We start from the raw sequence: 12,762 nt of genomic DNA, 5'->3' as shown, positions 1-12,762 counted from the left end.
TACCCGAAATAAGAAAGAGGACGGATAAGTTACGAAGCCGGACGGCCTTTTGGTTCCCGGTAAGTTGCCCCCTCCTCGACTCGAGTTGTCCGCTCGGGTACACTGTCTAGAACACTGACCCAGGTTATAAACCTAGTATAACGAAACCTCATGTCGGATCCCTAGTAGGAACGCTTATCTGCATCATGTTGCATTCGACATAGGGGACTCAACACAGGGGTTGAGTCCGTCTAGGACAGGCAACCTGAAATGAAAAGACCATCCTGCTGCATCCCGTTTGTTTTGCGCATCTATTTGCTTCGGATCTGCATGCTGACCGGTTTCCGAAAAATTTTCAAAAAAAAAAAGGAGAAGAGAATAGTAGGGTAGGGAGATAATTACTTATTTTTGGAGAAATAAAACCAATATCCAAGTAATGTCAAAACCTCGTCGGAATTTTTCTTAAAAAAAAATGAAAAAAAAGTAAAATGCATAAATATTTCCTTAGTCTCTTTTAAGAAATAAAAATATATATATATATTCTTTTTTATTATTATTTGTTTCCCCCAATTTCTGATCCGCGAGAACTACGCCAGTTTGATTCTCGCAGGGTGTGAGATACGTAGGCAACTCTCATCGGGTCCAACCTCCCATTCTACAAAAAGGAGGAGTCTTGAAAAAAAAAGAGATCTAGATAATTTTATTTTTTGAGTCTAAATAAAAAAAAATTCTTCATTTGGCATAATCACCCTAATAAATGTGCAGGATGAGCACGATACAAAACGAACCTTTTTCAGTAATGACCAAGATCCCTTTTGAGTTGCGATTATGGTGGAATGACTTAGGCAAAGAGGGGCAAGACAAAGTAAGGAAATATCTGAAAGATCTCCCGGATTTACTAAACGTTCAGCCTCAGAGTGATATTATCAGATCATTGGTCACTTGTTGGGATTCAACACACAACGTGTTCCATTTTTCGGACTTTGAGCTCACCCCGACATTGGAAGAAATAGCAGGATACATTGGAAGTGATGAAGCTCCTTTAAGGTTCAAATACTTGATTGCACCTAGGGCTGTCACGGTACACCGGTTTCTGGATTTCCTAAAAATACCTCGAACGTTCCACCATCCAGATCTTGCCAAAGGATTCTGCAGTCTCCACCTCATATATGCTGGATACGACCACGTGGGCGGATTCAATAAGCCGGATTTCAAACTATGCAGTAGAGGCAACTGACAAAAGTGGGACGAACACAGGCTAGTAGCTTTTATGACAGCCTTTCTGGGTCTTATAGTGTTCCCAAGGAAAGACGGAAACATTGATCTAAAAGTAACCGATGTCGTCAATACTTTGCTTACCCAAGATAAAAGTACTCTGGCGCCTATGATTATGGCTGGCATTTTCCGGGCTCTCACTGCTTGTCGAGCTAGGGGTGACTTTTTCGAAGGATGTAACCTACTGTTGCAAATGTGGATGACCGATCATTTATGCCATCGCTCCTCGCTCTTGGGTTATGGTTCGCCCGAGAAAACTTGTATTGGAGAATTCTACACGAGAATCAAAGGGTTCAATTTACCTGAGGGAGTCACATCATGGACCTCATTTCTCCGAACTCTCACTGCCAGCCAAATCCAGTGGACGCTCGGATGGTCGCCTATTTAGGAAATCATATACATGCCGGCAACCAGGGCCCACTTTCTGTTGATGGGACTTAAAAGCATCTAACCCTATGCACCATATCGGGTTTTGAGGCAACTTGGGAGGTATCAAGTGGTGCCAAAAGATGAAGATTTGAGTACCCAAGTGATTGAAATCAGTCCGGACGGTCATTTCCCTGAAGAAGAAGTTCGCCAAATCTGGAGTGAGTGCCAACATCTGACAGCAAACACTTGTGTGATTGATACAACAAAAGGAGAAGTTGCTCCGGGGTATCACGCTTGGTTTAGAGGTAGCCTGTCCTACGAAAGACCGGCTAAGAGACCGCATCTCAAAGATTTCGTAGAATCATCCCAAGGGCAATGGAACTGGTTAGCAAAAGAAAAGGGTTATCGGGCAGAGATCGGTGATTTGAAGCTACAAATTGATAGTCTGAAATTCAATAACAGCATACAAATTGCGGCGGATCGAAGCGAAAAGAATAGATTGATCCAAGAGAATGAATAACTTAAGGCCCAAATCCAAAAATTGAGATTGTCTCTTGATGAACAGCCCAGAAGTCGATCAGACCAGCAGTTGATAAAGGGTTTGAAAAGAGAAATCACGGAATGGCGAGATGGTTTAGAAGAATCTAAAAAGGTCATGGCAGAGCTCAAGGCACAGTGGGGAACAAGAGTAGATAAGCATCGCCGATACTTGAACCAATTGAAACGTGACCACGAGAAAACTGTTGCCAAAATAAAGAGAGAGATGGCTACACTTGAGTTTAAAGCAGTTAAGCAGGCCGAGGATTTCCAATTGGAGAGTAGATACTATTACGACTTGTTGGCCCAAATGAAGACAGAAGTGAGGCAGCTGAAGAATCAGCATATACAGGATTCTCAGGTATTCAAGACGTGCAGTGATCAGATAAGACGCCTACTCATAGAGAAGAAACAAACCAGAGATAAGATCAGGGCCATTGCCCACGCCATCATCAGACGGTGTCTACGGTGTGAGAACATGACCAGTGTTACCGTTCTCTCAGCAGTGATGGGTTATGTCAAGCAGACCATGCACGAGTTGGAGCAACTCGAAAGGGATCTCGCACCTAGAACCGCGAAAAGGCCGAGTGATGCCTTGTGGGCCCCTAAGTTGGGAAATTAATCTTTGGACGAGTCTTGTCCATTTGGCTTTGTGCTTTCCCATATGTTGTTTTCTTTTCTTTTAGCCAAGTCAAGTTAAAACTGTGGAGTCTGTACTGTTGCTATTCTTTGTTTGAAGTAATTTGTAATAGCAAGTTTTGATGATGAATTTAATGATCCCAAAAGAGAATTTTGTGTGTCTTTACCTTATGGCAGAACTATGCCTGGTCTGATTCGCGCGGGGACGTGATACATAGGCAATCCCCATAAGATTCGACCGCCTTTAATAAAGAAAGAAAAAGAAAAAAATAATAAATACAAGAATAAAATAAAATACAAGGTTTCCCAAAGTGTTTTAAAAGGACAAATGAGCAAGCCGGGATGACGCATGTTGTTTGAAGCAAAGCATGTTAGAAACAGTTAACTGCCTAGGAGCATTGCATCCTCAATGTGTTGTTATCAAATTTGTCAAGCCCTAACGCTAACAAAGTTTGTTGTTGTTTGCATCCAGACAAGTTAGTTGTTAAAGAATTCTGGCAACATACTCTTACCAAACCAGATCCAAAGGACCAGTAGCAACAAGCATGACTACTTCAGAGAATAGTAACGAGGAAGAAAGGCTGATGAGCAAGTTGTTAAAAGAAGTGATGGAAACGATTGAAAGGATGGGACTAGAGATGAATGCAATGCAGCTAGCTCTAGCCAAAGCACAAAAGAGCCCTAAGCCACTGGGGCACATGCCGGAATACCCTCACTCCGGCCCTTCAACAAGCCTCCCGAATCCCCGTTATCATCAGGAAAGAAGCCCACATGATTCCCAAGCTCCACCACCCCATCAACCTCTCCCAACACCAAATATTCCCACTTTTGTGGGACCCACATCAGCCACCCTGCAGAGAACGGCCGGCGAGCCATTGTTTCAGGCTCCCGATACGCAATACTATCCCCCTGAGCCTACATTTCATGCCTGCGAACCACATGCCTACAATACGCATTTGGAGGTACCGGCAGAAATTGAAAAGCCGGTTAAAGCCCCAGAACAAGATGAGGTATTAAGGAAGTTCAAAAGCCTGGAGCAGTCCTTCAGGAACCTGCACGGATTGGGCAACCAGGTCAGCGTGGCCTACAAAGATCTATGCCCTTTCCCGGACGTCCAACTCCCGGCTGGGTTCAAGATGCCTAAGTTTGATTTATATGAAGGGCACGGTGATCCCATGGCGCATTTGCGGGGAATCTGTAGCAAAATGAGAGGGGCAGGCGGCAAAGATGAGCTGCTGATAGCTTATTTCGGCCAAAGTCTGAGCGGATCTGCACTAGAATGGTATACCAGGTAGGATTCCAGCAGATGGTACACTTGGGATGACCTGGCGCAGGCTTTCGCATGTCATTTCCAATACAATCTCGAGATAGTCCCTGACCGTCTCACATTATTGAGGACCGGGAAGAAGCCCGGGGAAAGTTTTCGCGAGTACGGGTTCCGCTGGAGAGAGCAAGCAGCTAGAGTGGATCCTCCTATGAGAGAGGGAGAAATAGTGGACTACTTCTTGCAAATACTGGATCCAACCTACTTTGGTCACTTGGTGACAACGGTCGGAAAATCTTTCAACGAGGTAGTGAAGATAGGGGTCATAATAGAAGAGGGTCTGAGGTCTGACAAAATCCTGAATTACTCGGCACTCAAGGCCACGACCCAGGCTATTCAGAGCGGCACGGGAGGTGCGCTGGGAAGAAGAAATTGCCACGATTGAGGCAAGCAGTTGGGCCAGGTCTGGCAAACCCCACTACAATCAACCCAGGCCCCACGAGCCAAACTACCCATACAACCCACCACAACACTACTATCCACCTCGAGAACCACATTTCTCCATACACCAAGCCCAGACATACACTCAGCCTCCGGTTCGCCCGCAGTGGCGCACGTCGGCTCCCCAGAACACATATGCACCACCCCAAAACACCTATCCTCCACCGAGGTCATATAGAAACCCTCCAGGGGCAGGCTTTCGGGGAAATCCAGATGCTAGGAATGACAGGCTGCGGAAGCACAGAACTTTCACGGAGTTGGGAGAAACCTACACCGTTTTGTTCCACAAATTGAGGCAGTTGGGTTTGGTTAGTCCTGTCCAGACTCGAGAACCAAATCCCCCACCCCAGAATTTGGACCGATCAATAAGTTGTGAGTACTGCTCAGGGATGCTGGGGCATGATACCGAAAAGTGTTGGAAATTGAGGCATGCCATACAGGATCTTATTGATACCAATAAGATCGAGGTCCAGACACCGGAAGCTCCTAACATCAACCAGAACCCATTGCCAGCGCACCACGAGACTCACATGATTGAGTTGGTGTATGAGGGAGGAGAATTGAGAAAACCCTCACAAACAGTGATGATGATCCAGGTCGCTTCGAAAGAAGGACCGACTAGTGGAAGAACAGGGGTACAGTCCCAGGGAGAAGGCGTCAAGCCGGTAGTGATATTGGGGAAGAGCCCGTCCGCCATAACAAGCAAACCCGAGCCAAACAAGTTGGTAATATCAGGGACTCCGCCCACACCTGCAGTTGTGTTAAAAGGGGTATACAGGGAACTGGTCACAATAAAGCCCGTAGTTCAGTTGCCGATGGTTGATAGTAAGGCTGTGCCTTGGAAATACGAGAGAGCAGTGGTGATGTACAAAGGAAAACAAGTGGAGGAAGTTAGTTGTGAAGCGCAAGGGCTGACTCGATCAGGTCGATGTTTTGCTCCGGTGGAGCTAAGAAGAACCAACCCCGCTACAACCAAGAAACCTGTGTCCGAAGAAGAGGCTGAGGAGTTCTTGAGGAAGATGAAAGTGCAGGATTACTCCATGGTCGAGCAGCTGAGGAAAACACCAGCACAGATCTCGCTGCTATCATTACTGATCCATTCTAAGGAACATCGCCGGGCCCTGATGAAAATACTGAACGAAGCTCATGTACCCAACAAGATTTCTGTAAACCACCTGGAAACCATTGCCAACAAGATTTTCGAAGTGAACAGGGTAACGTTCTCAGATGATGATCTGCCAGTGGAAGGTACGGAGCATAATAAAGCTCTCTATCTGACTGTCAAATGTGAAAATGCGGTAGTTACTCGGGTATTGGTGGATAACGGGTCAAGTGCCAATATTTGTCCATTATCCACCCTGAACCAATTAAAGATCGACCACGGAAGAATCCACAAGAATAGCATCTGCGTCCGAGGGTTTGACGGAAATGGAACAGCCACTGTGGGGGATATTGTACTTGAATTGACCATCGGTCCAGTCCTGTTTACCATGGAGTTCCAGATGTTAGATGCCACAGTATCTTATAACCTTCTGTTGGGACGACCGTGGATTCATGCATCCAAAGCAGTGCCTTCCACCCTATATTAGATGGTTAAGTTCGAGTGGGATAGACAAGAGGTCGTACTGCACGGCGAAGACACGGCGTGCACCATGGGTGGCGCCATTGTGCCATTCATAGAGACCGATGATGACAAAGGTCCTTGGGTCTACCAGATTTTCAATACAATGTCAGTAAACAAGATTTCTGAGGGTGAGATCCTTCAGTACCCTAGGGTAGCTTCCGCAACAATCATAATGGTCTCGGAAATGCTGGGCAACGGGTTCGTGCCGGGAAAAGGCCTGGGAGTTGAGCTTCAGGGGATTGTCCAACCTGTCTCCCTGCCCAAGAACTTGGAAACCTTCGGTTTGGGGTTCAAACCAACTGCGGCAGATAGGAAGCAAGCGCAAAAGATGAAGAAGAGAGTTTGGTTTCTGCCCAAGCCGGTGCCACGTCTTTCAAGATCTTTTGTCAGAGCAAGCGCCAAAGGGCCACCGGTCCCAAAGATTCTAGGACCATTGATTGGTATGGATGGAGACCTGAATCAGGGTTTTGAGAGGCTATTCGCTGATGTCAGTATGGAAGTTGGGGAAGGTTCCAGCAGAGCAGAGATACAGTTTGTGGGGCCTGAGGCCAAAACCAACAATTGGACGGTTACTCCTCTTCTTGTCCGGGAGGAGTCTTGGTAGTAGGCTTTGATTTATGTTTTTGTTTGTTTTGTTTTGTTCGGATTATTCCAGGGTGTAATCCAAATTTTACTTTTGTTTTGTAAAAGTGTGAACCCTTTTATCCCGCAAGTTTAATAAAGTTCTCTTCTTTTGTCTCATTTTAATTTTGTTTTGTTCTTTTTCTTTCTGAACAGTTCTCTTTTTACTGGTTCTAATGACATGGCATGCACAGCGGATCTTCGACCTAGTCTAATAAATCAATCTGAATCCGACTCAATGATGCAAGAGGTCGTTTGTGATGATGAATCTGAATGTGACGAAGGTGAAGCCTTCGAAGAGATAAACCGAGAACTGTGCCAATTTGAAGAGAAACCCAAGCCTAACCTAAATGACACTGAGGCTGTGAATCTAGGAGACGCTGATAACGTCCAAGAGACCAAAATTAGCATCCACATTGAGCCGAATGTCAGGGAAGAATTGATCAAAACCCTCATGGAATTCAAAGATGTTTTTGCATGGTCATATGACGATATGCCTGGATTAAGCACCAATTTAGTGGTTCACAAATTGCCCACTGACCCGGCATACCCTCCGGTCAAGCAAAAGCTAAGGAAATTTAAAACAGAAATGAGTGTGAAGATCAAAGAAGAGGTGATTAAGCAGTTGCAAGCAAAGGTCATTCGGGTCACTCGATATCCCGAGTGGTTGGACAATGTGGTACCAGTTCCAAAGAAGGATGGGAAAATCAGGGTGTGCGTCAACTACCGCAACCTCAACAAAGCAAGTCCCAAGGACAATTTTCCATTGCCCAACATCCATATCTTGATTGATAATTGCGCTGGGCGCGAGATCGGATCTTTTGTGGATTGCTATGCGGGTTATCATCAGATCCTAATGGACGAGGAAGATGCAGAAAAGACAGCATTTATCATGCCATGGGGAACTTACTGCTATCGGGTAATGCCGTTCGGACTGAAGAATGCCGGGGCAACGTACATGCGAGCAATGACTGCTGTGTTTCACGACATGATACACAAAGAAATTGAGGTGTACGTAGATGATGTGATCATAAAGTCTTGGCGTCAGGAAGACCATGTAGCAGACCTAAGGAGATTCTTCCAAAGACTTCCGAAGGTATGATATCAAGCTTAACCCGGCCAAATGCGCATTCGGGGTTCCATCAGGAAAGCTGTTAGGATTCATCGTCAGTCGACGGGGTATTGAGTTAGACCCATCTAAGATCAAATCCATCCGAGATTTGCCACCGCCAAAGAACAAAACAGAGGTAATGAGTCTGTTGGGTAGACTCAATTACATCAGCAGGTTCATCGCTCAACTCACAGCAACTTGTGAGCCCATATTTCGGCTGCTGAAAAAGGATGCTGCGGTAAGTTGGACGGTAGAATGTCAAGAGGCTTTCGACCAAATTAAAGGGTATCTGTCTAATCCACCCGTGTTGGTCCCGCCTAAGCCAGGGAAGCCCTTTATTCTTTATCTGACGGTCCTGGAAAATTCATTTGGTTGTGTACTGGGGCAACACGATGACACAGGGAGGAATGAGCAGGCCATCTACTATCTTAGCAAGAAATTCACAGTATATGAGGTCAAGTACACTCAACTCGAGAAAACATGTTACGCCTTAACTTGGGAAGCTCAGAAGTTGAAACACTACCTGTCCTCGTATACTACTTATCTCATATCCCGTTTGGACCCATTGAAGTATATCTTCCAGAAACCTATGCCCACAGGGAGGTTGGCAAAATGGCAAATTCTGCTCACAGAGTTCGATATCGTCTATGTGACGAGGACAGCCATGAAAGCCCAAGCGTTGGCCGACCATCTGGCAGAGAATCCCATTGATGAAAAATATGAGCCTTTAAGAACGTATTTTCCCGACGAAGAAGTGATGCATACAAGTGAGCTGGAGTTACCCGAGGAACCGGGTTGGAAGCTTTTCTTCGATGGAGCCGCGAACGCGAAAGGGGTTGGAATAGGAGCAGTACTCATTTCTGAAACAGGACGCCACTATCCTGTTACAACTCAACTACGCTTCTATTGCACCAATAATATGGCCGAATATGAAGCTTGCATTTTGGGTCTGCGATTAGCTGCGGACATGGATGTCCAAGACGTTTTGGTCTTGGGAGACTCGGACCTCTTGGTACATCAGATTCAGGGTGAATGGGAAACACGGGATTTGAAACTCATACCGTATCGACAATGCTTGCACGATCTGAGCAAGCGATTTCGATCGGTGAAATTCAAACATATCCCGAGAGTTCATAACGAGGTTGCGGATGCATTGGCCACCTTAGCATCAATGTTGCACCACCCTGACAAAATGTATGTTGATCCTCTGCACATCTAGGTTCGTGATCAGCACGCTTATTGCAACGCCATAGAAGAGGAAGCAGATGGCGAGCCCTGGTTTCATGATATCAAGGAATACCTCAGAATGGGGATATATCCGGAACAGGCCACTGGAGACCAAAAAAGAGCCCTTTGGCGTCTGTCGAATGGTTTCTTCCCCAACGGAGGAGTGTTGTACAAAAGAACCCCGGATTTAGGATTGTTTAGATGTATAGACGCCGGTCAAGCCACGACGGTTATGGCAGATGTACATGCTGGAGTTTGCGGGCCACATATGAGCGGATATGTATTGGCAAGGAAGATCCTCAGGGCAGGGTATCATTGGCTCACCATGGAACACGACTGTATCACTTTCGTAAGGAAATGCCATCAGTGTCAGATACATGGAGATCTGATTCATTCTCCGCCAACAGAGTTACATACGATGTCAGCACCCTGGCCGTTTGTGGCATGGGGCATGGATGTCATTGGACCTATCGAGCCGGCAGCATCCAACGGTCATAGGTTCATTCTAGTAACCATTGACTACTTCACCAAATGGGTTGAGGCTAAAACCTTCAAGTCGGTAACTAAAAAGGCAGTGGTGGATTTTGTGCACTCCCATATCATCTGCAGATTTGGGATCCCAAAAGTAATCATCACGGATAACGGTGCAAATCTTAACAGCAGCCTGATGAGAGAGGTATGCCAACAATTCAAGATTACACACCGCAATTCCACCCCGTATCGTCCCAAGGCATGGAGCGGTCGAAGCAGCCAATAAGAATATCAAGAAGATACTGCGGAAGATGGTGGAAGGGTCCAGACAATGGCACGAGAGATTACCCTTTGCTTTGTTGGGTTATCGCACTACCATCCAGACTTCCATAGGTGCAACTCCTTATTTGTTGGTGTACGGAACTGAGGCCGTAATACCAGCGGAGGTCGAAATTCCGTCCCTCCGAATTGTCGCTAAAGCCGAAATTGATGATGATGAATGGGTCAAAGCTTGACTAGAACAGTTGAGCTTGATAGCCGAGAAAAGATTGGCAGCAGTGTGCCATGGTCAGCTATATCAGAAGAGAATGACAAGGGCATACAATAAGAAGGTACGCCCTAGGGAGTTTGAAATAGGGAAGCAGGTATTGAAGAAAATCCTCCCACATCAGGTCGAGGCAAAAGGCAAGTTCGCCCCAAATTGGCAAGGGCCTTATATCGTGACCAGGGTATTGTCCAACGGTGCTTTGTGTTTGACGGATAGCGAGGGGAGATGTGTTAACATGGCTATCAATTCAGATGTAGTCAAAAGATATTATGCGTAATTTCTTTGATTATGGCAATTATTGGTTCGTTTGTCTGTGCTTGGTACTTATTGGATAATGAAATGACGGAGGCAATTCTTTCTTCTATCCAAACACTGTTAACCCTTGTTTCCCCCTTTTGAGCCTTAAGTTATTCTTTCATACCCCTCTTTTGGAATCACTAATGGAAGATATGAAAAGGAGAAAGAAAAGAAAAGAAAATTTTTAAAAGAAAAAAAAAAGAAAAAAAAAACAAAAAAAAATAAAAATCACAAGAAAAGCAAAACCGTAGGAACTACGTTTGACCTGATTCCTCAAAGAGGATACGTAGGCGCCTCACGGCTCGGTCATAGTGTGCATAGTAGGCACAGTGTGCGTAACGCACGTAGCTCAACATAGTGTAAAAAAATAAAATCCCCCAAGCAAGAAAACTGGGGCAGGAGTTATGTTTTAAAGCTCCAGCAAAAGTTTGATTCCAAAAGTTGTAGTGGCTCACCCGTCAGAGTTATTTCAAATTTTTGATAGCTTTTCTTTGGCCCCACACCAAAACCAACATTGATGTCCAGAAAAGACCTCCCGATCAACCTCCAAGAGGTGCCAAGTCAGGCAGATAAAGCCGAGAATAATACACTGATCCCCGGCAAAGAAGAGGATCATGAAACTGGAAGTGAATTGATAGTCCAAAGGAATCTCCAGAAGAGAGGGTCATATCGGCAGCACTCCAATTCTCCTTTGAAGAAATAAAATGAGAGAGTCTTGGCGGTGAAAACCTTCGCAGGCATCACAAGACGACGAAAGATGAGAGATATGAAATGAGAGAGTCTTATCGGTGAAAACCTTCACAGGCACCATAAGGCGCCGGGAGCTGAGAGAAAAGAGAGAGTCTCATTAGTGAAAACCCCTCGAAGGGCACTATGAGGCGACAAGACAGATCAACAAAAGGTTCCCCATTCGCAAAGAAATGGACACCCATTTATCCCCAGCAAGTAAGACCATCAGGCAAGATGATTGATACAAATAGGCTGGGTCGGGAATCTATGGTGCACGTCATGATCATAAGGACCAGTCATGTCATCCAGATAAGTTTTTTGGTTCAGAAAGATTTTTCTCCTTTTCTACCTTTTTCATTTTCTTTCTAAAAATTTGTTTTGAAAAGGATCTTTCAAAGTTTACTACCAGAGACCGAAGGGGTCCAAAAGCAAAAATACGAAAGGGGTAGGCCAAAAACCGAGAATAAGACAAAAGGCGTCGGTCGCAAAACCAAAGGACGAATTGCGTCGAAAGAAGGGTGACGTAAAGAGAGCGGAAAATGACGGGTGAAGGACTCGTGGACCAAGTTCCGAGAGGTTTCCTCGCAGAATGTCGATAAATCACGAACCCAAGTCCGAAGTGGTCGGACTCCACAGGAAAGAAAAATTGATCCGATGCAAGATAACCCTAACAGTCCCAAAGGTTATCCCCAAGCAATAAAGTTCTATGCCTTGCAGTTCCGGGAGGAAATAAACTCTTAAGGGAGTGGGTTCGGGAGGGAAGCAGACTCCCACAGTTGGTTCCGTAAAGAGAAAAGCAGAAAAGGGGGATAAATGGAAAACCATCCCCATCAGACGGGTCGCCCCCAGCAAGCAACTTTGTCCACCAACCAGTTGTGGGGGCACAAAGCAAGAAAAGAGAAAGAGAGAAAAATCATCACCCACCGGAAAGACATCGCTGCCCACCATGATTAAAACTAACTAAATCTTTTTGTCTGCTGCAGGAAAATAAAGGTTGATGATGGCAGCAGGACGCGATGCCAGGGAGATCACCAAAACCGGGGCAGAAAATTTTATGCCGTTGTCAAACAATTTCTCGGAAGAACGAGGAAACAAATGGAATACATTTCTGTTCTAGGTCGCCCACCAGTATAATGCGGGAATACATTCATGTTCTAGGTCGCCCACCAGTATAATACGGGAATACATTCATGTTCTAGGTCACCCACCAATATAATGCGGGAATACATTCATGTTCTAGGTCGCCCACCAGTATAATGCGGGAATACTTTCATGTTCTAGGTCGCCCACCAGTATAATGCGGGAATACATTTCTGTTCTAGGTCGACCACCAGTATAATGCGGGAATACATTCATGTTCTAGGTCGCCTACCAATATAATGCGGGAATACATTCATGTTCTAAGTCGCCCACCAGTATAATGCGGGAATACATTCATGTTCTAGGTCGCCCACCAGTATAATGCAGGAATACTTTCATGTTCTAGGTCGCCCACCAGTATAATGCGGGAATACATTCATGTTCTAGGTCGCCCACCAGTATAATGCGGGAATACATTCATGTTCTAGGTC

This window comes from Nicotiana sylvestris, chromosome 2, assembly GCF_000393655.2.
Source record: "Nicotiana sylvestris chromosome 2, ASM39365v2, whole genome shotgun sequence".
NCBI lineage: Eukaryota > Viridiplantae > Streptophyta > Magnoliopsida > Solanales > Solanaceae > Nicotiana > Nicotiana sylvestris.
This window is presented reverse-complemented; position numbering follows the sequence as displayed.